Here is a 26694-nt window from a genome sequence, read left to right on the forward strand (position 1 = left end):
TCCTTTATTTCTCTCTCCTAAGTCATCTCCTGTGCTCTCTCTGTGACATCATTTCCCTCAGCCTGTGTGTGCATTCTAGTGCCCCATCCGAAAAACCTGACACAAAACGACAACAAACAAAGCAAGCTTGACCCAACATTCAAGCTTTTGATGGGTTGCACCTCTCACCAACCTTTAAAGTTAGAGACACCTTGATGCCAGGTTTAAGCCCTCTTGTCTTCCCTCCTTTCCCCCTTCTCTCCTCTCTACTTTCTTCTCCTTTCTGTGTCCTCTCTGTAGATGACTTCAGATCATACCAGGGCTTCAAATGACATGAACAGGTTGATGCTTCTCAAGTTCTATATCTAACAGTGTGGGCTTTTCCCCTGAGTTACAGGCCTGATATCTGACTGATAATTGGTAACTCCCCTTGAATGTCCCATGGGCACAGCAAGGACGATGTGTTCAATGCAGAGCTCTGCTTTTCATCCCTACTCATACTTCTTCCTCTCGAAGTGGTCTCTGTAATTATGTCACCATTATTCATCCTATTGTGCAGGCCACACACTTTGGTTTCATCTCTCTGCCTTTCCCCCTCATTTGTCATATTGAAAATCCCTCCCACTGGTTGCCTGGGTGGCTCAGTCAGTTAAGCAGTATAGTCTTGGTTTTGACTCAGGTCTGGATCTCACAACCCTGAGATCCAGACCTGCATGGGGTTTGGGCTGGGCATGGAGTCTGCTTAAGATTCTTTCTCTCCTTCTCCCTCTGCCCCTTCCTGCCATGTGTGTATGTGCATGCTCTCTCTCTCTCTTGCCCTTTCTTTCCATTTCCACTGTGACCGTATCAATCAAAACCATTATCAACCTGACCGATAAATTCTAAGTCTCAGATCTGGTTCTCCTCTTTTACTCTTGCCCCTTCCTATTCCAGAACAGCAAAAATAACCTTTTAAAATGTAAATTATGTCACTTCACCTTTACTTAAACACTTCAGTGTCTTCCTCTGTCCATCCTTCCAGAATGATCCAAACTACTTACATGTAAGTAGGATGACTATGCATCCTGGTCTCCTAATTTAATCCTGGTTTATGATTATCATCCCAGTGTCATTATCAATAGCTCCCACTTTTCACTTTCAAAAGCATGTATGTAAAAAAAAGCATGTATGCATTTATTTATTTATATGTTTATTTTTTCAGAAGTATTTTTTTAAATTAAAAAAACATGTCAATTCTACTTCAATGAAAAAAAGTATTTTTTAAAAAAGGTTTTACTTTATTCATGAGGGTAGCCCAGGATGCTCAGTGGTTTAGAGCCTGCCTTCAGCCCAGGGCCTGATCCTGGGGACCCAGGATTGAGTCCCACGTCAGGCTCTCTGCATGGAGCCTGCTTCTCCCTCTGCCTGTGTCTCTGCCTCTCTCTCTCTGTGTCTCTCATGAATAAAATATATTTCTTTTTTTTTTAAGATTTTATTTATCACTTAACTGACTGAGCCACTCACATGCTCCTGCTTTCTCTTCTTACTCTATTTTATTACTTTGCCTAGTTCCTATAGGACTTACTGTGGGAGCATTTTGTCTACTTTCCCCCGTTTTGTACATGTACATGTACATGTATAGCCCTTCCTCAAAGCCAAGTTCCGCAGGGTAGGATTTGTCTTATTGTCCCTTATACCTTCAGCCTAATACTAAATGTAAAATAGGGAAAGATAATTAAAATGTGGGTTCTAAGGTCAAAATGTTGACAGCCAGCAACAGTTATAACTATGCATGCTATTTCACTAGAGAAAAATTTTTAAAAAGAAAACAGTTACGGTAAGATACAGGAAATAAAGGTAAAGATAACTGAGAATTAAAAAGCTTAAAAATATGAAATATCTGTAGCTAAACATATTAGTCATCACAATGAGCCTAAGTGGGTTAAAATATCTAAGTGGAAGTTAAGACTCAGAATATAATTCATTATATTTTGATGATAAGACATATATATCAAACTAAATGACATGTCTGACTCCTTCCTTTGACTCAGATTGTAAGATTTTTCACTTTGATAGGGGTTTTGAAAATGTTCACAGGACAATTCCCCTTCATGGTTATGCCCTCCAAATAAATATTTTATTACAGAATTTTCTTCGTTTGCTACAAAACTATTTCTTAAAATATTCACAACCACTAGGCTGTAAGAAGGATGGGTTATATTAATCCTGTATTCAGACAGAAATATGTTTTTGATGTACCAGGATGTGACTGAAATTCAGGTGAATGATTTCAAAGGTGACTTTGAATGGGGCAGCCGCTACTCTTCCCTGGCCACTCTCAGCTAGCCCCTAGGAACCTGCCATCAACATCAAGCCTATGGCTCAGGTGAGAAGCCTGGGAAACAGGACTGGCCCACTAGTCCAGCTTTGTTAGTCTTGCTCGTACTCATAGGAAATAGTTCTACGAATCTTTCTCTCTCTCTCTCTTTTTAAGATTTTATTTATTTATTCATGAGAGACACAGAAAGAGAGGCAGAGACACAGGCAGAGGGAGAAGCAGTTCTCTGTGAGGAGCTTGCTGCATGACTTTATCCCAGGACCCCAGGATCACAACCTGAGCCAAAGGCAGATGCTCAACCACTGAGCCATCCAGGGGTCCCTCTACCAATCTCTTAAGCAACATGTAGACGGGGTCTAGACTGTCTCTGTCACTACCCCCTTCCTAGAATAATGGGACCTGGGACCCTTTGCTATCCCTTGAATAAGAGATTCAAGTCTTCTTCATGACCAGGTCTGTGATTAGAAGGTGGCACTGATCTTTCATTTCTTTTACTCTGCATTGGTTCTCTGTGTAAGGACACACTCAATTAAAGAGAAAGAAGGTATTCTTAGTTGCTATTTTGGAAGGAGTGTTTCAAAGATGTCCACGTCCTAATCCTGGAGGCCATAAGTATGTTAGGTAACATGGCATGGGGGACGTATTATTACAGATGGAATTATGGTTGCTATTTGGCTGATTGTAAATAGGGAGATTATCCTGGATTATCTGGGTGAGCCCAACAAGCAGAAGATGGAGGGAAAATGGAAACAGAGTTGGGAGAAGTGACAACAGAAGGTCTGAGTGATGCCATATCAGAACTGAACCTGCAGTTGCTGGCTTTGAAGATGGAGGAAGAGGCCAAGAGAGCCTGCAGAATCTGCAAAAGGCAAGGAAATGGGTTTTCCCCTAGAGCCTTCAGAAAGGAAGGTAGCCCAGCCAACACATGGATCCTAGATCAGTGCAAGCTGTGTTTAACCTCTCACCTACAGAACTGTTAAATAATAATTTCTGATGTTTCAAGCTACTAAATTGGTAGTAATTTGTTACTATAGTAGCAGAAAACTGATACAACCTAGAATAAGACAATGAGAACACCCACTTTCATTAGGAAACATTCCCAGACTCAATGCTTAACTTTTCATAATAGAAAGGACTATTTAGTTTTCACATGCATCCAGTAAGTATGCAACCATTTTACAAGGACTGATGATACCTTCCTGTAAGGAAACATGATTTTGTGGATTGTTTCCTTTTACACCTTTTAATTTCTTATGCTCTGATAATATGTACAAGTGGAAGTGTTAAGTTGATGTGGTTATCCATAGGTTTCAACTTTCAGCTGGAATCTCTTGAAAATTGAGAAAAAGATTACTACCAGGGGGCTTCCCTGATCAGCATAAATACTATTGCTCTAATTCTTTGTCTTATCCTACTCGGTAGACAGTCTCCTGAAGGATAGAAAAAAAATGGAGGGAGCAGATATTATGCAAATTGTTTCAACAGAACATATTATTTGCTTATCATTTTAAGAGCAAGAAAGGAAACTGGAAAACCCATCCCCATGGGACCACACCTGGCTAGTGGACTGGCTGTAACTGGATCTGAAGAGTAACACAGAAGAAGGTCACATAGCTTCTTGCAGTAATTGAGGGAATTCCATCCTGATGTGTCTTTCTTGTCCCAATGTGTGTAAGTAAATATGTTCAAATTCCTCCTAGGTACCATTACTTGCACCCCAAGGGCCTCCTATCGATAAAAACTCACACTTAATTCAAGTGGCAGACTTGCTATTAATCATGGTCCACTGGACAAAAAGAGATAAATAATTCACATGCAATTTTTTATTTTTATTTATTTATTTGTTTGTTTGTTTGTTTATTTTTAAAAGATTTTATTTTTATTTATTCATGACAGACACAGAGAGAGAGGCAGAGACACAGGCAGAGGGAGAAGCAGGCTCCATGCAGGGAGCCTGATGCGGGACTCAATCCCGGGTCTCCAGGATCACACCCCAGGGTTAAAGACAGCACCAAATTGCTGAGCCACCAGGACTGCCCCACATGCAATTTTTAAAAAAGATTTAAATTTTTTTATTTATTCATGAGAGACACAGAGAGGCAGAGACATAGGCTGCTGAGAGCTCAATGTAGGACTTGATCCCAGGACCCTGGGATCACAACCTGAGCTGAAGGCAGACGAGCCACCCAGGTGTCCCTCATCTGCAATTTTTTTACAAACAAGCAAAATGTTGGGTGTATATGGACACTGCCTCCACTTTCAGAACTGTCATTTATCCATTAGAACCTATCTATCCATGTTCTCAGGTTCCTTTCTCCTCTTCCTGAGAAATCTGTTTTTACCAGCACTGTTCTCAAACCCCTGTCTGTAATGGTAATTTTCCCCCAGTTTCACCCAGAATTCAGACTCCTCTTTTTCTCCCACATCTGTTTGTGCCTGGACAGCCAGCATAGAAGACCGTGTGGTAAAACAGCGCATGCCATTGCTCCAGGTTCCCATTACTCTGGCTGGGGCTTTGGTTCCTGCACTCAGGGCCCACATGTTGGCGCATGCCTGGTCCTCTTTTCCCTGCTTGGGCTGGCTGCCTAATAATCCGTGTTCCCTGACCCCTAGAGATAACTTTGTCTCCTTCTGACATTCTGGAGAGATTTATTTGCCCTATCTTTTGCAGCCTCGACTGCTGCCTGGTTCTTGTGTTATGGATTCCTGCCTGGTTCCCCTCCTCCACAGCCATCCGTATACCAGAACGATGATGCCACAACTAAAGAATGCTCTAGTACAGAATGTCTTACATTCCCCCAGCTTATCATTATTACCAGAGTGGTCAGTGAAACTCTTCAGCCTCTTAAAACCAATAAAATGTACGTGGGTCCTGGGAATTTTGACTGGCTTCTAGCAAACGACAATTTGAAAGCCATTATTTTTCGCACAAGTACAACTTTAGCTACTTAATGCTACAGTGACACTGGCTCCTTTTCTAGATTACATTCATGCAGAAGTGTTTATCTGCCTTGACCTTGATATTGCATGAAGCAAAGTCTGTAAATTCGAGACAACATACCAGCCTATACCAATAGGGCCATTGCCATTGCTCAGGGTAGTCTTCCCAGTAGGGCCCTAATGTAGCTTCCTATCACCCAGCACTGTGGGAAGTCATTGCCAGACAACTGGAATTGGCACTCTTTGGAAAAGAAAGTATAATGGGCTTGAAAAAAGTAATCATTATCTTCTTTTACTGGAATAGTACCTTACAGCTTAGCAAGTGTTTTCATGTTTACTTTATTTGGATGTCACGAAAACTGTGAACTAGGCAAAGTAGTTATTACAATCTCTATTTAGCTGGTGGAAATAGAAGCTCAGAGTGACTTTTTTCAAGTCAGTATGCTTCACAATTTGGAATAGAAACCAGTCTTATAGACTCTGACTTGAGTGTTCTATCTACGACACCCCTGCCCTCATGAATGTATTTGCACAGATAAGTCAGGGGAGAAAAATCCCAAGCACAGAGTGATGTCTACTTGGAAGGAAGGAATGCTTGTCTTCCATGATGTCCTTCATGACCTTTATGTAAGAAAACTGGCCCTGCCATGCATAATGCCCCAGGCTTTTTATGGAGTCCCCACACTCATAACACATTACTGCATACATTTGTTGATGTATCTGTCTCTTCTGATTATGCACTCCATATAGGGTATGTCCAAGTTTCTTTAGGTTTTGGCACATAGCAGGTTCTCAATAAATAAATCATAGCACTAGCTAAAATTTATAGCACAGTGTGCTATATACTATTTTAAGTATTTTTACTTAATTCATTTATTCTTCACAAAAGCTCTGTGTGAAGCTATACAGTTCTTGATTTTATAAGTAGGGAAACTGAGCCAGAATACCAAATAACTGTCCCAGATGATATAACCAACAGTTGCAATGTGACTGCACAGCCCATGCAGACCTCCTTGGGTATAATGAAGTCCATTTTGTATTAGATGGCTTTGCATGAGAATCTTCTAGAATTCGATTATAGTCCTTGTTGATGTGTGCACCAAAGAACGAAATGTCCTGGTGTTGGAGTGAATGTAAGCAAATCAGGCTTGTTGAGAAAGGTGAGTCTGGAGAACTGATGGACTCAGATTGGAAGAGGAAAGACAGGGGAACTTAAGAGAAAATGGCAAAAACAAAGTATAGGTAAAGACTGAATTGTGCTACCAGATATGCAATAATGTTAAGTCCTTCCCCTGAATCTCACTGTTCCAGCAGCAGATACTCAAAATAACCTGGAAGCTGAATATGAACATGTCAAAAACTTATCACTGTTCTTGGTGGGCAAATCACTGAGGAAAACTTGAGCTCAGAGATGGTTCTCAATTCTTCTCCCAGCAAGCTGTCCATGTACTGACTTCATGGTGTAGCTTCTCAGTATCTGAACAGCAAGGCTGGGCTCTGTCTGCCCTGTTTGGGTAAGTCCTACTCAGGGTACTCCCTGCTTACAGATTCAGGAGTGCTCCTCTGAGACCCAGATTTACTCCGCTTCATTGTTTTCTTTCCCAAAGATTTTTGTTTTGGCTTCAGAGTACTTATTTGTAAAATAATGATAAATAACAGTACCCACTTTTATTAGTGAGTCATGGGCTAAGCGGCTATAGCAAAGAGATCCCCTAAAATATAGTGGCTTTAATATGATAATGTTTCCTTTTTTCTCATTTAGCAGGCTAGAGGTAGCAAGTAGTTCAGGTTAGATAGGAGCTCTGCTCTCAAGGTCATTCAAGGGAAGCAGGTTGCTCTCTTGCTGCTTTACCATCATTATGAGTGTTGTCCTCATTTGATCAACTATAAATAAGTATGTCATGAGCCAGCCCAGTGGAGGTGGGAGGGAAAGAAGTAGAGAGCATCCTTTATGAAGGATGTGACCAGGAAGTTGCTTCCTCTTATAACCCATTGGCTGAAATTTAGTCATATGGCCAGACCTAGCACCAAGGGAGGCTAGGAAATAGTTTTTGAAGCTGGACATCTATGTGCCTCTATACTACTTGGGGTGGGGAGGTTCTTACTCAGTGAAAGAGGGAAGAATGGCTACTAGAGAACAATGAACAGTATTTTTCATGCTAACTAAGAAGATTATTTTAGGATTAATTGAACTACTGTATTTTAAAGCATTTAATGTAGTGCCTGGTATAAAGTGAATGTTTTCAATGCTTGTGTTAATCTAATTGTCATTATTACTATTGAGTAACTATTATGTGCCTGGCATTCATATCAATGCTCAGAACTACCTTGTACAGCTAACATTATTATCTTGAATTTACAGAGGTTTCACACACACACACACACACACACACACACACACAAGCACACACACTTATTTTCAGACGCAGGTCTGTCTGGCTGTAAACCATATACTCTTTCTAGTAGGACACATTTTCTTCACTCTGCCATTAATTTCACCTTCTCTGCTAACTCCCACCTAGAAGTCCTTCCTTTCTAATTATTTCTTTCTCAGAGAGGTCACATTAGAGATAAACAAGAGAAGTGGTTGGAAAAGCCAGGAAGGAACAGTTGTTAAGTTAGAAGCTTGAAAATTTAGGTTTTATCTGATGGGCAAAATGTAGCCCAGGGAAGTTCTTGAATGAAGAAGTGATGAAATGAAGGAGATTTTAAGGATAAATATCACACCAGTTAGATATCAGTCTGAAGGAAAATTAGAATAGCTAGCTTGTCATAAGCTAGGCATGAAAGTCTGGAAAGCCAAGGTTAATGACTGTAAGAATGGAAAGAGAAATTCAACCTTTTGGTTGAACCTGAGAGACATTACAAAAAATATCTGGGAAGACTTTGTTATGGAATCATTTTTGTGGGAAACCATTTTCAATATTATTGTGACACTATTATCTGTAACATAACCTTTTGAAGACTAAACTCTTGCTACTCTTTGCAAACTTAACTCATGCTGTAATACCCAAAGGGCAGCACATTTTTTTCCTTAAAGGTTTTATTTATTGAGAAAGAGATAGAGCATGAGCAATTGGTGGGGGTGGGGGGAGGGCAAAGGGAGAAGGTGAGGGAGAGAGAGAATCTCAAGAGGACTCCATGTTGAGCATGAAGCCCAATGCAGGGCTTGCTCTCAAGACCCTAAGATCATGACCTCAGCCAAAATCGAGTTGGATGCTTAACCAGCTAAGCCCCAAAGATCATCACTTTTAAAGATTTCCGTGTTATGGATTTGAAAGACCATGGAAATATTAGTAAAATCAGCAGTAAAAAGTGATGGGAAGGAATGCTGATGGCGGGGGGATAAAAATAATATTTTGTGTTTTCCACATGCTAGACTTCATCTGTTAGTACACAGCACTCAGTTCAAGTGTGACACATGGGCAAAAATGACATGCAGAGTGTAGGTTTAGGGTGAGCATAGACACCCAAACCTATCTAATTATCTTTTTGAAGAAAAGATTTGGAAACTGAATATCCAGGCGAGCCTCAGATCAGATGAAGAGAAGCCAGTAAGGGACAAAGACGCAGAGAAAGACAGCCTCGTGAAAGAAGATTGGATTTTGAGTCAATTCTGATTCTGCCATTTTGTAACTGTTTGACTTTAGGCAGCTGTCTTAGGCTATCAGTAGGACAAGGGGGTTGGACACAGTGAACTATAAGTTCTTTCAGAGTGCAAAGATTTGATGTTCCCAGTTAGAAAGTGTGAGAAAGTTTCAAGAGTAAAATGTTGGTTAAAATTGCCAAATACAGTGACATTCTATCCATCGCCTGCCCTCACCTGTGCCTTTGCCACCACACTTCAAAATTTTAGTACCACAAAAGAAACATTGACGGGCACGTCAGTATATGTAACTGCATAATAAATAATAAATCATAATCATAATAGATTCTGATACCCCATCAGAATTTAATGAAAACATTGTTAAACTTTACGGTCTGACAAATTTTACTCATGTCATTTCCTTCCCAAGTTTAAAAGGCGTAAATCACAGACACAATATTCCAAATGCAAAAATAAATAGGGAAACCATGCTTTTTTTACATGAAGGATACTGTCCACTGGGGAATGTAGCAGAAGGTCATAGGTGTGAGGTACTTTGATAAAATAGTACCTTTGAGGACTTGAAAGAATATCTTTTGATTATAGAGGATTTTTGTTTTCATATGAATGGATTTGATTTTGCTGGGCTATCTCTATTTGCAGGAGTTTTCTAGATCTTATGCCTTGAACTACCCTCTCCCACCCGCCCTTTTCAAAATGAAATTGAAGGGCTTAGTGTGTAAACATGATATTGAATCTACCTACTGCCAAACCCTAGGGCTCTAACACATTAATTCAATTCCCTCACCAAAGGAAAGAAATTCAAACCTAGCTAGCATTAATGTTTGATGGAAAAATACAGTTTTTCTCAGCTGAATTAAAAAAAAATCTTGTTAGCAACCAGTTTAACAATGTATTAATACAGTTTTTACAAGTTATTTTTTCTTAATCTTTTATGGAAGGATAATTTTTCAATTTAATTACTTTTTTATTAGGAAAGAAAAAATCTGGCTTCAGTTTCTTTGTTTAGTAAAAGGGTGTCGCTGATTAAAACAAACATTTCCCTCAAATTTATAGATATTAAATGGTTTTATTTATTTTTTTAGGAGACAAGAATCTTTTTTTTTTTTTTTGAGGTAGTAAAAATTAAACCCAACAAATCTTTCTTTAAAAGATTATTTTAAAAGTATAACCATAGATATTGGAATCTATATGAAAATATTAGTCATTAGGGTTGTGAATATATGCGTTGGGGTCAGAGTTAAATCCTGGCCTCCTAACTTTCAAGTTGGGTGACATTGAGAAAGTTACTTAAACCCTCCTGGCCTCATTTTCCTTATATATCAAATGAAGACGATAATAGCATCTCATCAGCTTGTTTTGAGAATTAAGGAAAAGAACAAAAAAAAAATAGGAAAAGAACACACACATGCAATCTGCACATAAAAAGCGCAACTCTAATGCTATTCTCATGACTATTGTTATTATTTTAAGTAAGCAGAAACTTAATTGAGAAAACCAAAAAAACCCAGAAAGGCAAAGCTCAAAATAACCTCTTCAAGCTAAACTGAACATACACTGGACAAAAGAGTTTTTCTTTCTCTGATCAAATATTTGGGATGGTCACAAGTTTTTCACATTTAAATTTCTTGTTATATTTGTCATTATACTTTTGTGAATTTCTAGAGGAAATTTCAAAAGATACTATCATATATCTGAGAGAGAGAGAGCATGGGAAGTTGAATAATTGGTTGGAAAACTGTTTTAATAGAAAAATATTTAAGAATATTTACCTGTTCTTCTGTTTATTTACATATCTATTTATGTCTAGCCTCATTCTAAAAATAATGTGTGGTAGTAATTAGGAGATTAAAATTTGACTAGTTAAACCTAATAACTGATGGAAATAGAAATAAGATGTTGATCAAAAAAGAAAGGGATAGTGAAAATATATCCGAAATATAAATATGGAGAGTTCTAATTCACTTAGGTTAAAATATATTGAATTACTCCATGGAAAAATAAAACTTAGCACAAACTGAAGACGTTTCTGTCTTTTTGTTTTGTTTTGTTTTTTGTTTTTTTATTTTTTTATTTTTTAAGACGTTTCTGTCTTGACAAAGTTCTCCTAGCTTTATAGCTGTAAAGTTATTTTGGAACAAGACAAATTTTCCTGGGCACCAAGGAAATTCAGCATCGCACCGCATACCTCACTGTAAAATGTTTGACAGCAAAGACCGTCAGATAAATGGGATACCAATGTGATAAATAAACACTTTTGAAAGACAAGCTTTCTTAATCAAATTAATAAAAGCAATCTAATAAGAAGGACAACTTAGTTGTACACTTATTAAAGATTCATGTCTTCTTCAACAATAGAGGGTACTATTTTAGAAAGAGAAATACACAAGAATTTAGTAATCTTATTTGCCCTAAAAATGTTTGTTAGATTTTTGGCATATCCACATAACGTATGTGCTTTTGTGGAACACACTTGTAGGTTTGGGGGAATGCCAAGATAAAAAAGTTATAATCTATTCCAGACTTGTTGGAAACAACAAAATAGTAACAAGCAATTACAAAGGTGTGGTAAGTGTTACAAAACAAGTAGGTACAGAGTGTTGTCACACACATGCACACACACAAGTGCATATATGTACAAATAAATTATATTGGTTCTGAATCCTGTTTCATTTGAGAATGTGTAAGTAAGGCAGTGGGATTTCACTTCTCAATACTTCCAGCCAATTACTGCATATAGCAGTTAATATTAGCAGAAGAATTTGTGAGGAACATCTTTTTAAATACAAAGCTAAGCAATTAATTCTTCATGTGGTGACTACAGATGACATCTCTTCCTGGTAAGATTTCCTAGGATTTCCTAAGATTTTCTACATGGATTTCATATGGCAGATGTCCTGCTTTGGTTTGAAAATACTGTTCCTGAAGCTAATTTGTTGTTATTCCTCATCACTAAGCTGGTGTGTGATCAGGAAAAAAAAATTTTTTTAAGATTTTATTTACTTTTTTTTTTTTTAAGATTTTATTTACTTATTCATGAGAGGCACAGCAAGAGGCAGAGAGGCAGATACAGGAGAAGCAGGCTCCATGCAAGGAACCCCATATGGGACTCGATCCTGGGACTCTGGGATCACACCCTGAGCCGAAAGCAAACACTCAATCCCTGAGCCACCCTGGCATCCCATGATTGGGAAATTAAGATCAATTAAAATATTAACTAGTTATTGTAATCTATGAACCACTATTAAAACCATTTAATACTGTCTGAAATCTAAGCCTACACTGCTGTTTTCCAAACTGTCATATATGTTCAAGTCCATTGGTAAACATTCCATATAAATTATTTCTCTACCCCTTGGAGATGCAGAATATGTATTAGAATATTAAATGCTTTTATAAATATTTATTTAAAAAACTTGTTTAACTTGGGATTTCCCAGGCTTAATAATGAAACAGCTTTCAAAGAGCAGCTATGAGCATGTTATTGGACTCTGGACTTTTGTAGAATAGAATCCGAATACTCTTGCCAAATAAAAACCACTGTGAGAATAACTGTTGCTGTACTCCAAAGCCAAATATAAAGGACCTATGGAAAACATGCTATCTATATTATGGGCACCCCCTCCCTTCATGGTTACGATCAAAGTAAAACAAGCATATTCTAGGGTATATCACTACTACAGCTTCAAAGTAAAACAAGTATATTCTAGTGTATATCACTACTACAGCTTCAGACCAATGAGTGATATCTTTGTTACCAGGAGATTGGTAAAACCTTGAAAAGGCAAGGTCTTTGAGGGATTTTGTAAAGGGGAAGGAATATCTTCTCTTTTGCCTCTGCAGAAAGTAATTTGTCTTGCTTGTCCTAAAAGAGTAATTTACTGTTCAAATTAGGACAGTTTTGAGACTGAGGAGGCACCATTACTAATTACCCAGACCCAGGGCTATACTATGCAAGGGTGGCCACCTTGTTCTCTCTACATGCAGGCTGCGCAGAGCACTATTGCTTTCCTGCCCTGCTCAGGCAATTAAGTGAGTCAAAAGTGAGCTTGTTATTTAATTCCATAAATTTATTAATAAAAAAATTAAAGACTGAACTGTGAGAAGAGCATTGACAATTGCATGCCCCTTCTCGGTTAACTAGTTTACAGGTGCCACAGAGAATTCCTTGATAATAATGACAAATATTTTAGAAGGAAAATATAATGAGGCACGAAAGCAGGGAAGTGAAAAAGGAGAATGATTAATGGAATAATAAAATAGAGATTTTGGAGTTAATTTTAAAATGGAAAAGAAAGGGATGCCTGGGTGGCTCTGTTGGTTAAGCAACTGACTCTTGATTTCAGCTCAGGTCAAAATCCCAGGGTCATAAGATTGAGCCCCATGCTGGATGTGGAGCCTGCTTAAGATTCTCTCTCTGTTTCTCCTCACCCTTCCTGTCTAGGGCATGAGCACTCTCTCTCGCTCTCTGAATAAAACAAAGTTCCCAAGAGCTCCCAACTTACAGGATTACTTGGGTTTTGCACATGAGAGATTATGAGTACACACCAATGAACTTGGAAGTTAGGTTTGAATGCTATTAATTGTGCATCTTTAGACAAATCATTTCTTCAAATCTCTGTTTTCTTCTCTGCAGAATAAACATTTCATGATACCTCACAGTGTTGTTATGAGGATTGAGTGAGACAGTGTGTATAGAAATGCAATGAAAATCCCGCCCCCCCCCCAAAAAAGAAAGAAAATCCTAAAGGCGTTACTCAATACTTGTAATTTTATCTAATATATTACACTAAATAATCACAACTCCACCTCTGAAAAATCTCTAACTACCCTTCTAGATTTTCTGCTTTTATGAGGCAACAAGGAAATCTAGACTAAGTATCTCACTGAATTCTAAATTTCTCTTCCTAGTCACCCCCTGAGAGAGATTTTTTAGAAGTTTTCTATACCTGAGGGCATGAAATAATTTCTTTAAACTAGACTGTAATAGGGAAGTAAAACAAAGAGAATAGTTCCCTGGGCAGATACTAAACTGAAAAATGGGCTATGTGTACAGAACAGTCACAATCTAGATGGCTGACGCCATGCTTTCATACCAGAGGGTAGCTGCATTCAGAAGACTCAGCATGGTCCTATTTCAAGACATTTACCCTGGACAACATTAATAGGCTCATTCCTTGAAAAAACTTTTTTGCTTGTTGTTTGGAGTAAACCAAGGACTCTCTTTAATGGCTTTGCTTTAAATAGCTTGATCAAGGACATCTACAATAACTTAATAAAAACAAAGAAACTAAGACACTTTGAGTTTAAATAAACTGATATTAAACATGTTTTCCCTTTTCTGTAACATATGTGTCTAATGGACATAACTCTCCCACTCCACCACTTCCCTGCTTTCCATTCCACCCACATCTTCCTCACCAAGACAAAGGAACTTTGCATTTACTTCATTTATTCTATCATTTCCCACTTAACTTTTGCAAATTTCCAGATCCTGGCAAATATTCCATATTTTGTATTTTTCATCTTCCTATTTGATTTGTGTTTCTATCCAGGATGAGAGTGAGTGATGAGTGAGGATGGAGAGTTATTTCTCTTTTCATGACTCTGGAAGGAGGGAACAGCATATAGTGGTTGCAGGGTGGGGGAAAAAAAGGGCACAAAAGAATAGTTTTGGTTTGAGATGCTGGTAAATACTGAGATTTCCAAAGTGTAATGTCTTGTTTTTTTTGTTTTTGTTTTTGTTTTTTAAGTTTCATTGTTACCATCCATGGAAATTCTGAATGATAGACTCTTCATCATCTTAAGTAACTAGAGCTAGTTCTTGCAGAATGTTAGAAAAATCTTTTTTACTTCAGCTTTAGTTCTCTCTTTTTAAAAAATATTTTGTTTATTTATTAGTGAAAGACACACAGAGAGAGAGAGAGAGAGGCAGGGACACAGGCAGAGAGAGAAGCAGGCTCCATGCAGGGAGCCTGATGTGGGAGTTGATCCAGGGACTCCAGGAGCACGCCCTGGGCTGAAGGCAGGTGCTCAATCGTTGAGCCACCCAACGCAGCCTTAGTTCTCTACCAGCCTCGGGGTATGCTCCTGTACCCCTACAATGAATTCTTTTCTAAGTTTTTAGGATTATTTGTATAGTCAAAGAAGACTGAAAAAAGGAAATCTCAAAGTAATTAAATTATTTTTATTAAAAGATTTATTTATTTATTTATTTGAGAGAGAGAGAGAGCACACAGTGAGCTGGGGGGAGGAGCAGAGGGAGAGGAAGAGACACAGACCACCGAGCTGGGAGCCTGATGAAGGGCTTGATCTCACAACCCTGAGATCACAACCTGAGCCAAAATTAAGAATCAAATGCTTGATAGACTGAGCTGTGCAGGCGCCCCTCAAAGTAATTAAATTCTAATGATAGAATGTGAGAACTTGTGGAATGGGGATTTTTAAATAACTGGATTCCTGCAAATCACTTCACATCACTTAGGTAAACACTTACTCTGTCTACTTGTAGGTTGATGTCTCAGGTTCCACAATCCAAACATATAACATAACAAATTTATGTTTAAGGTGTTGACATTGTCCAACACTGGGAAATGTATCAGGCTCCAAGCCTGGAGTTAGAGATTTAAGAATGAATGAGGCATAGTCTCTGTCTTGCATGGATCGAAACCTAATTAAATTGTAACCAGAGAGGGGAAGGCAACATTTAGTGAAGGTCTAGCTTGTGCTGGGTTCTGCAATATGTCCTCTCACAAAACACCAAAAATCACTAGGTATGATACATATGTGCTATTCTTAATTCCCGTATTCAGATAAAGTATTTAAGACTCAGGGAGATTCAATTACTTGTTTCTAGCTTTATAGCACAATGATGAATGACTTAGGCTAAATTAAGGAAATCCATCGTCTGTGGGCAAAAAAATATCAAAAGAGAAGAGTTAGGTTTTCAGAAAATCTTTGAAGAAAATGAAAATATTGCTTATGGTCTTTAAAATCTTTAATCTATTTCCAGATATCAAATATCTATTCCAGATTTATACCTTGGGAATCAGCACATGATACAAACCAGGTTTCTACACTGCCTTTGAGTTGGTTGTTAAACATCTGAAGAGCACAGGTTACAGGTTGCATAGAGTGTTGGATTGATACCTATTTCTAGATATCAAAATGTTCTGCATGTAAAGCCTTAAATGGCTGCATTTATAGTCAAAAACTATGATTAATTATTGTGGGGAAAAGGCAAATTTGTTTTAAAAATTCAAATCTTATTTTCAAACAATATTTCATATTAAAAATAATATGAACATATGGTTCATAACAATATTCCATCCATATTTCCACAATACTTGGAAAATTAAAAAAAAATTTTCCAAGAGGATTAACTTGTGGTTCTTTTGCATAACAAATATAATATTGGATGTGATAACACTGGAAAGCAATTTTCTAAGTAACAGTCAATTAATTAGTAATGTCCAAATATTTAAAGCTATAAGTCAAACTATTACCCTGTTAAGTAAAACATATTTTAGCCTTCTATCTTGACAAATAAGACTTAATATAACAAATAAATTGTGTGTATGAAGTTACATTATTAATATAACTGAAAATTGGCAAATATCAAAGATGATTGATTTATTCTGTGCTTGCTTGAATGTTCTGATGATGGGCTAGTAATATTTGGATGAGTGATCACATAAAAACATACAATCTATAAATTATTATAAGCTTAATGCATGAGTTTTTTTTTTTCAGCAAAATCATTAATTTATATAGTTTTTTACTGGAACATTTTGAAATTAATTTGTGTTATTTTTGCTCAAATTATGAAATTTTCTTATGCAAGAATCTGTTGCATTCAAGCTATCAGAGAGGAAGGATTTGACAGGCTAATTAATTTGTCCTTTTAAATCTTGCCCACACTCCAAATCAAGGTCTCTCTCTAACACCATCAGAAACCAAGTACAGAAAACATTATGGTGTTTGGACATAGTCATCTTTTGTTTAGTAGACAGAGGCAAGAGATATGGAGATAGGCTGGCTATCTTAGTCACAAGAAGGGATGATTAGAGTTGCAGTTAGTGGTGTGCTGGAACCAGCTCATATGGGCTTGAGAAAATCCATTCATGGCATCTTTCTCAATTCTGCGATCAGTGACATCACTTTGAGTCTGAAACCTGCCATGGTGGGAGCATTTGTACCTTGGGAATCAGCACACGATACAAACCAGGTTCCTACTATGCCTTTGAGCTGGTTGTTAAATATCCAAAGAGCACTAGTTACAAGTTGCATAGAGTATTGGTTTGTGAGTGATAGCGGTGAGCGCGTGCCCTTTAATAAATTTATTTTGTGCTTGGTTTGTGGTATTCAGAGCATTCTGAAACACTTGCCACTCTTGCCTGGGTCTAAGGGCGACTCTGATTTCATTAGGTTGTTCTTAAAGCTGTCATTTCCTGTAATTCTCTAAACCAAAAAAATAATTTTAGGGCGATTATGAGTTTTCCTCTCAAAGGAGACTATAAATTTTATCCATACGCATCCTATAACAAAATAAATCTATGTGTTGGGCACCACACTGTGAAATAAATATCCTCTCCTAGTCTAAATTGATACAATTTTCTTAAATCTGTTTCTTCTTTTTCATGGTTACTAGAGTGATTTTATGTTACTGAGCATTGATCCAATAGGAAAATGAAATATTTCTGGATAAAAATCCTAAGGAGGTATGTGTGTGTGTGTTACTAAAATGATATTAATTATCTAACTCTTAGAAAGATGGATTGTAAACTTGAAAAGATTCTTGATTAGAGGAAAGAAAAATACCGATAAAAAGAACATTTTAGGAAAAATAGGACTGATCAGATTAGCTTTGTTATATTGCCCTTATGTAGTACGTTAAAAAGTGGAAAAGTTCACCATATAACTCTTGTTTTAGATAATATAAAAAAGACAAAATAGCTTTTGCCAGAAATCCAGCATGGTAATTAAGGACTGATATATAAAGCATAGAAGGAATTCGTGTAACTACCTAACACAAAGCTGATCTTCCAATGTAGAATTATTTCCATCTTGTTCTTTATATAATAAGTATGCTTAGACCAGAGCCCTGTCAACTCTTATAACATTCTCAACTATTCATACATTTCCCTCCAAGGCAAATAGATTAGTAATTCATACTTGGGCTTCATGAAAATACTATCATAAAAAATATCCTGACATATGTTGACTATCAAAGCTAGGTACTGTATCTTTTCCTCCTAGAATGAATTCAACTCAGTTGATTAAATGTGCTAAATATACCGTAGAGTTTACATTATAAATTAATTTAGTTCAAAATGCTTTTTTGTTTATGAAAATAAGCTGGGATAAAATTATGCTCTATGTTTAAACATTGGATATGAAGTGAATGTGTTCTCAGTTTTGAATTGGAGATTTGTTTTCATAGTTGAGCAGGAAGCTATTACTATTCTATGAGAAGCAGGCAGCTTATGAGGAGTATAGATGCTAAGAAACATAACAGAATATGCATTTGTTCCTTGGTTTCCAGGGTAGGATAATGCAAGGAGCTATGTAGTTGTGAGTTATAATGCCTTTTTACACCTTACTTTCCAATGCCTATTTGCTCAACTTTCTATCATCTCAGTCATTTTGGGGATAAATTACTTGGTCTAGTGACCAGGGACTTCAGGAAGGACTCTATCACTGGCTTCACAGCATCAAGTTCCAATCAGAGCTCCCTATATGGCGTCCCTTCCACTCACGGGCACCATTTCTATTTGTCTACCTGCTTTGTCCTTTGTATAGCAATGCCATATTGCTTAGTGTAAATCTCTACCCGACTCTTGAGATGATCATTGTGCAGGGCTCATAACTTTAGCTTTTTCAAAAAGGAGGCACTAGAGTAAAGAGTGACATGTGAAATGAGCTATGATCTAGAAAATTTCATTGCAAGCCTTTTCTAGCCCTAAATATATGATAGGACTGAGATTGAGAAGGGGTAAAGTACAGCTGCCTTAAGTGGAATAAAAAGAAAAGAGGTAGTGGAGAGAAGGCACAGGGCCAGTGAATAGAGAAAAGAATCATGAAAACAGAACTTAACAAGAAATCTTGGTCTATATCAATGTTTCATGACTGAAGAGATATCTTTTAAGATTATAGAAAATTGGGGTACCTGGGTGGTTTAGTCAGTTGAGCGTCAAACTCTTGATTTTGGCTCAGGTCATGATGTCAGGGTCTTGAGATTGAGCCCCATGTTGGGTTCTGTGTTCAGCTTGCTTGTTCCTTCTCTGTTCCTACCTCTGCTTGAGTGCATGCGGGTGCACTCTCTCTCTCATATGAAGAAATAAATGATAAAATAAATAAATAAATAAGTCCAATAAATAAATAAATAAATAAATAAATAAAGTGACAGAAAGTTCTTTAAACTTTTAGACCTTATTAAAACTATAGAAAACAAATCCGTGTGTAATCTCATACAACACTACTTCTTATATATCTTAACTCCTTCCTATTTGTCAGTAATAAAATAAGAAAATGTGTTTATCCTGAATATACTATTTACTTATTTATTTAAAGATTTTATTTATTTATTCATGAGAGACACAGAAAGAGGCAGAGACACAGGCAGAGGGAGAAGCAGGCTCCTTACAGAGAGGCTGGTGTGGTATTTGATCCCAGCACCTGGGATCACGCCCTGAGCCAAAGGCAGATGCTCAAACATCTGAGCATCTGAGCATTTGAGCCACCCAGGCATCCCTGATTGTGCCACTTATTGATATTTATCTCCTGACATCTTCCAGATAAGATAGGACTGGATAATCTGCTCATGAGGTCCAGGTCTTTGTAGTTGTTTGTAGTGGCTGTTGTAAGGGCCCAGTCCAGATCAGCTCTTCCCAAGGGACACTTCATTCTCCCAGGAGCATGGGAGGCTGATGGCTGTCACCAACGTCATTCTGTGAGAATTGCCCCAGGTCAGTGAGAGGTATTCACTGCAGGGCTCACAGCAACTCCTAGCCCTCCTCTCAGGGCTCCTGCCTTCCTCCCCAAGGAGCTCATATCCAGTGAAGGTCCAGGCTTTTTACACCATTGGACAACACAGAAGGGCCACAGCTCCAGAGCTCTGTGTGGATTTGGTCCGGGCCAAATATTTGTTGAGATTCTATCACGTTTCACTTCCCCTCTCTGCGTGATCTCATTTCCTTCACTGCCTCAATACATGGCAATCCTAGAAAACCACCCACACCCAAATCTCTGATTTGGTCTGATTTGCCGGGTGAAAAGTTGGTCTTATATGGTTTGGTGCATTCCTGCTCACTGGGACTGACCTTGTTGTTCTAGTCACCTGCATGGCTGCAGTGGGGCTAAATCCATAAGCTCCTAACATCACAGCTTTTTAAAAAATATACACTCATCTATAATCACTGCTCCTAAAGTGTGGCTGTTATATTCAAGGGGCTTTGTCACAGGCTGTGGCAAAACTAGCTCTTCTCCAATCTTTAGGTACATAATTTGAACTGTATTTACCCAACCTTATGGTGACTTTCACTTTGGCGCTCTTTATTTTCTTTCTTACCAGCAAACCTTAGATCAGACCATGAGAATCCATTGTAGGGGAAGGTCTAGGGTAATATGGAGCCACCAAAGAATAGATGTTCCAGGTCTTAATCTTTTTCTTCTGGAATGTTCTTTGGGTGTTATTAAGATTTACTGAATTCCCCTTCACCATTATCAAGCCTGTGAATTCAAAGTTATTGAAAGAGATGGTCTCTGCTAAGCCACAAATGATCCTGATACACTCTATTCAAATCATCATAATGAAGAGGGAACATTCAAGAGTTGGAGAAGAAACAAAGAAAATTTGCTCTGAGGTAGGAGTGGATTTTTGTATCCATCTAAGCAAAGAACAAGCTTGCAGCATCCTTCACAAAAAATAAAATAAATGAAATAGTATATAAGCTCTCCTTTCTAATAACCTTTACTCTAAAGGGATGCCTGGGTGGTTCAGTGGTTGAGCATCTGCCTTTGGCTCAGGAAGTGATCCCGGGTCTGGGGATCAAGTCCCACTTCGGGCTCCCTGTGAGGAGCCTGCTTCTCTCTCTGCCTGTGTCTCTGCCTCTCTCTCTGTGTCTCTCATGAATAAATAAAATTAAAAAAAATTTACTATAGAGACAAAAGATTAAATAAATGTAGTATTAATGATAAGACTTAAATTACTAATAATGGGAATTGCTTTGCTTATCAGCCTTTGTTCACTGGAAATCTAAAAACTTTTCCTTGACAGCTTTAATGAGATGTTTATAAATTTTTCTTTCACAAATACACATATTAAGACATATTATTTTTTTTTCCTGAGTCTAGTCCTTTACATAAATGTTTAATAGTTTTCAGATTTTCTGATTCTGGAGTGTTGGTATATCTCTCCCCATCCCCCATCTTTCATTCCTTGTACCACTTGTAATCTCCCTGGGCTTTGCCTGTCAGCTTGCTTAAACAGCTACCTTCTAAGCCCATATAAGCTATTGGACTTAAGCGTAAAGCTTTTTCTTATTTTCTTTTATATATTCTAAGGTTTTAATGTAAAATCTCCACTCCTCTATCATATAATTTATCATTTTTCAAACATTGGTTCTCTCTTTTTGGAATTATCACCAGTAGAAGAAACTTGTAATTTTAAGCAACTTGCCTATACTGGAACATAACTTCTTGTGGATGTCAAAAAAAATGTAAAGAAATGAATGAATGTACACTGGTATTTCACAAAGAAGGATTTTTTTAAAAGATTTTATTTATTTATGATAAACAGAGAGAGAGGCAGAGACACAGGCAGAGGGAGAAGCAGGCTCCATGCAGGGAGCCCCACGTGGGACTTGATCCCGGGACTCCAGGACCACACCCTGGCCCAAAGGCAGGAACCAAACCACTGAGCTACCCAGGGATCCCCATAAAGAAGGATTTTAAAAAATTATTTATTTATTCATGAGAGACGCACAGAGAGAGGCAGAGACATAGGCAGAGGGAGAAGTAGCTTCCCGCAAGGAGCCGGATATGGGACTCAATCCTGGATCCCAGGATAATGCCCTGAGCTAAAGGCAGACTCTCAACTGATGAGCCACCCAGGCATTCCAAAGAAGGAATTTTTCAACACATACATGTTTTTTCTCTACTTTGTGTGCATTGTGTTAATTTCGTGTGAAATACTCTTTCCTATTCTGTCTACCTGGCAAAATAAAAACCTGCTTATCTATGACTATTTCTTTGGAGCTTTCCTCACACCCTTTTATTTCCCAGACTTTCTTCATGATTTCTGCATTGTGTAGATGCTATTATGATGGCAGCTTCCTCTTACATTACTTACATATTTTTACTTGTCTTTGGGATTTTACTTGACTCTGGGATTCTTGAAATAAAAATCTATGTAATAGTCATCTATGTATTTCCAATATGTAGCCCACTGCAAAGTGTAAATAAGATGATCAGTGAATGGTGGTGAACTCTTGACTAACAGTCTTATTAAGATGGTGATTGAGTCAAGATGGCTTAAATACTCATGACAACAATGGGAAGAAGTCATTCTGAGTTAATTCATAATGAATATCCTTATTTTAAAAATCCTACTTAGATGCCTATCTGATTGAAAAATAATAATTGCACTGTTATTAATAAACCAATACTTTTGTACTGCATTTATTGTTGCAAACCCCTATCCAAAAATTTGTCTACAGAAAACATTAATTTTGAAAAAGCTACTGAAAGAAAAATGGCAAATTATTGAATGGATAAAATCTAAAAACCCATCCCCCACATGGGACAATCTCCCCCCCACCCCAATTTATTGAGATTCAGCTTTATTGTGAATGAACCATGAATCAAGGATCCATGTCAAGGAGCAGAAAAAGATAAAAGAGCCCATCAAAAAAAGTTCCCTGGCAAGTGGGAGGGAGGGTATGAGGTTAGGAGCCCTGGTAAGGAAGGAAATGTTGTTCTGGTCCTAGTTGCCATTTTTGTCTATGATTCGAACATTGAAGGTTGGTAGATTCAGGATAAAACATTTCTGGAGCTATTTCCTAAGAAGTTCCACTGCCCTCTTACAAGAGATAGTTGGTACGTAGTATTGGTCCAGAATGCTGAGAGTCAGGAAGGCACAATAGCCATGGGTTCCAAAGGATCCTTCGCCAATACTGCCAGGTAGCCCATGTAGTAGAGTGCTGGACCCTCATGCTCATCATAACTGGACAGGAGGAGATTGACATGATATGGGGTCTGACTCCAAAGACAGTCAGGTTTTGGCATGTGAAATTAGCTGCTGCTAAGGGAGAATATCCCTTAGCAGGGAGACCATTCATAACTATTTTGCATCTTATGAAGTTGCACATTTTGCTGAATATATTCTGCAAACTGTACAGGTGTCTCCAGCCTCACCAACGCATAAGAGTAAGATTTCTTCACTCCTCTTAAACATCTTGTCGTGATTGTCCTTTATCTGGACAATACTGCTAGTGGCCACCTGGTTGGAGGTGAGAAGGACTTAGTCGGAGACTCGGATGAGGTATTCCATAGTGAAGGACAGAGTGTGGGACTCACCAGCTTCTTGGTCTCACAAGTGAGATATGACAAAGGACACTATTATGCTCAGGAATTGCCTAAAAGGAATTACATTTATTTTTTTCAGATTAATTTTTTTCACGTTAATGCATTCCTGTACCTAGAAGTAACAGATTTGTGCATATCGTGGCTCTTGTCTGCTCAAGGCTTAGCTATGCACCATGCTTTGCTTGGCATTCCTGCTCTTTCAAAGGGAGGATAGATTGCAGCAGGAGAATTAGAAGCTAAGAAACTGAAAACACATGTTTGTCTTTTTTTTTTTAAGATTTTATTTATTTATTCATGAGAGACAGAGAGAGAGAGGCAGAGACACAGACAGAGGGAGAAGCAGGCTCCACGCAGGGAGCCTGATGTGGGACTTGATCCTGGGACCCCTGAGATGAAGGCAGACCCTGAACCACTGAGCCACCCAGGGATTCCACATGTTTATCTTTCAATGGGATTCTAATCTCTTAAAAAATAAACCTGGGCTTCATCTTTATGATAATTCTTTACATGAGCCATGGGCCAAAGTTTCAATCATACATCCCTTTTTAGTTTTAATGAGACAGCGTCATGTGTTTCATGGTAAAATTCAGGAGATTCTTGCTTAGCTATCAAATTTATTCTAACTGGATGATAGAAATTTATAACTGGAAACAATGTTTGTATCATTAAACTAATTTTCTTATTTTATAAATGAGTAACCAGAAATCTAAAACTATTTAATGGATGATACAGGATTATAGAGATGGAACCAAGGTCAGTGCTCTTTCCACTATACCAAGTTGACTTTATCACGTAAGATTTATTTCCCTTTAAACACTGAGAAAGGCTATATTCTTTAGAAGCTGGTGTCTGAATTTATTAATTATTCATATTATGATCAGCATCTTACTTTCCCCTCATGTAGGCAGAGCAATGCTACCTGAAGATGTCCATATTCTCATTCTTAGAATCTGCGATTATGTACCTTACATGGCCAAAGGATCTTTGCAGATGAAATTAAAATTATAAACCTTAAGACACAGACTTTATTGGGTGGACTCAATGTTATGCACCAGGCTTTAAAAGTGTAAGAGGAAAAAATAAAATAAAATAAAATAAAATAAAATAAAATAAAATAAAAGTGTAAGAGGAGGACAGAATAGTAACTCAGAGTGATGAGATAGAATGAGAGAAAGGAAGCATTTGAATCCCCAGAAGGGTACCATTGTTGGCTTTGAAGATGAAGGGAGAAAGCCATGAGCCAAGGTATGCAGATAGTCTCTAGAATTTGTAAAGGCAAGGAAACAGATTCTCCCATAAGCCTCCAGAAAGACCAGAGTCTTGCTGAAATCTTTCAGCCTTTTAAGACATGAAGCAAAGGAACCAACCAAGTTGGTTGGTCTGGCCACCACGTTTGTGGCAATTTGTTACTATAGCAATAGAAAAATAATATGTTCTTCTTTATTCGTCATCTCCTTCATTTTCATAATCTCTTTATAATCCTCCTCCTCATCAATTGTCATCATTACCATTGTTGCCCACTTTTATTGAGTGTCCCTTAAATATGAAGCCCTGGGCTTAGTGTTTCAGATTCATTGTCTCTGATCTTTCAACAATCCTAATAGGTAGACATGAACTCATCTTGACAAATAAGGTGACTGAGTCAAGCAATTTGTCATAGGCCACAAAGAAAAGTATAGGATCCTCCTGGAGAGCTACCTCTGGATGAAGAATTATTTCAACTTTGTAGATGAGTAAAACCTATAATACTGTATTATTTGTTTCCAATATAATTTCCTTATGAGGGGAAGAGACAAAAAAGATCTTTTAAATTGTTAAAGTGATTCCTAGGCAAGTGATTGTCAGCAGAGTTTAGCTGTAGAGAAAGAAAAAGTGTGTATATACAGACAAGAAATTTAAAAAATGTTTTAGCCATACATATCCAAATGAACATAGTATTTTGGGTGATCATATTGCATTAGAGTGTACATTGTAGTAAACATTCCATCTACAAGCCTAGAGATGATTGATTATCTTATGTGATTTTGCAAGAAGCTTTGCTTCTTAGATGCAGAGATTTTCTAATGTCTTCATTAATTGATCTAGTATTAAGTTCAAATTAGCTAAGCATCACTATGTGTTTACATTATCTGAATTAATTGGCTGAAAATATGTATTCTGGTCTCCGAGTGTGGAAACAATAAAAAAATATGAAGGGAATGGATGCTTATTAACTACTATTTGCTGCTGTATTCTAAATCTGTAGATTGCAGGAAGGCTTGGAGACTACATGAGTCTGTGCTATGGCATTGTGGCACCAGGTGTAAGGTGCAAGCTGGAACCCAAGAATGCATGGCAATGTTAGTGGAGTTTTGAAAGGGGACTTGGTGAATATTCTAGAAATCAGGGAAACTGTAACAGGAAAAAAGTAAAAGACAGAAAAAAAGGCTTATAGAAAAACACCCACACATGCACACACCCTCACAGAGTGATAAAATAGATCTAGAAAAAATAGATCTAGAAAAAAGATAGAAAAAAGACTAGAAATACTTAAAATTGAAGTGTCAGGAAAGGTACTTGTAACTTCAAAAAAATTTTTTTTAAACAAGTTTGATGTGTTAGGGTACAGAGTTTAGGATGAGGTAAGTTTAAAAAACCAGAAATTTTAAGGTAGTTTTTTATGTCCCACCTCATTTTTAAAGCATTGTCCTTACTTCATATAAAAATATCAAACCAACAGCTAACTAACATTTATGTAGCTTTTATTGATAGAAAAGCTTAATTGTTTTGGCCATTAGTTGACACTGTTAGTGAACAAAAGAGCTGGGATTTGGTTTTAATTCTTCCTGATATTCAAGTCTATTTGTTTTGAACCACTACACTGCATTTTTTTTTAAACACATGTAGAATGTATCCTTGTATCTGGTCAGGATGATTAAAGACTTTCATTTTTTTTAAAAGATTTTATTTATTTATTCATGAGAGACACACAGAGGCAGAGACATAGGGAGAGGGAGAAGCATGCTCCCTCTAGGGAGCCTGGTGCAGGATTTGATCACAGGACCCCAGGATCATGACCTGAGCCAAAGGCAGATGCTGAACCACTGAGCTACTCAGGCTTCCCAAGACTTTCATTTTTGTTCCGAAATTCTGGGTCTGGGTCCTTGAAGAACTCAAGAAGAAAAGGAGCATAGGGTCATGCTCTTGCTATCCTCAAGAAAGATGGATAAGATTCATGGTCAGATTCCTTTTTTCAGATTTCTCTTGGAAATCCAGACACCATGTT

The 26694-nt window shown here is 37.6% G+C and overlaps 1 pseudogene; it reads right to left on the minus strand.

The window, feature by feature from the left end:
- Nucleotides 1–22668: 22668 nt before the first annotated feature.
- On the minus strand, nucleotides 22669–23394 carry LOC144300119 (proteasome subunit beta type-2 pseudogene; annotated as a pseudogene).
- Between the last annotated feature and the right edge of the window lie 3300 nt (nucleotides 23395–26694).

The sequence above is a fragment of the Canis aureus genome, chromosome 28 (assembly GCF_053574225.1).
Source record: "Canis aureus isolate CA01 chromosome 28, VMU_Caureus_v.1.0, whole genome shotgun sequence".
Taxonomy (NCBI): domain Eukaryota; kingdom Metazoa; phylum Chordata; class Mammalia; order Carnivora; family Canidae; genus Canis; species Canis aureus.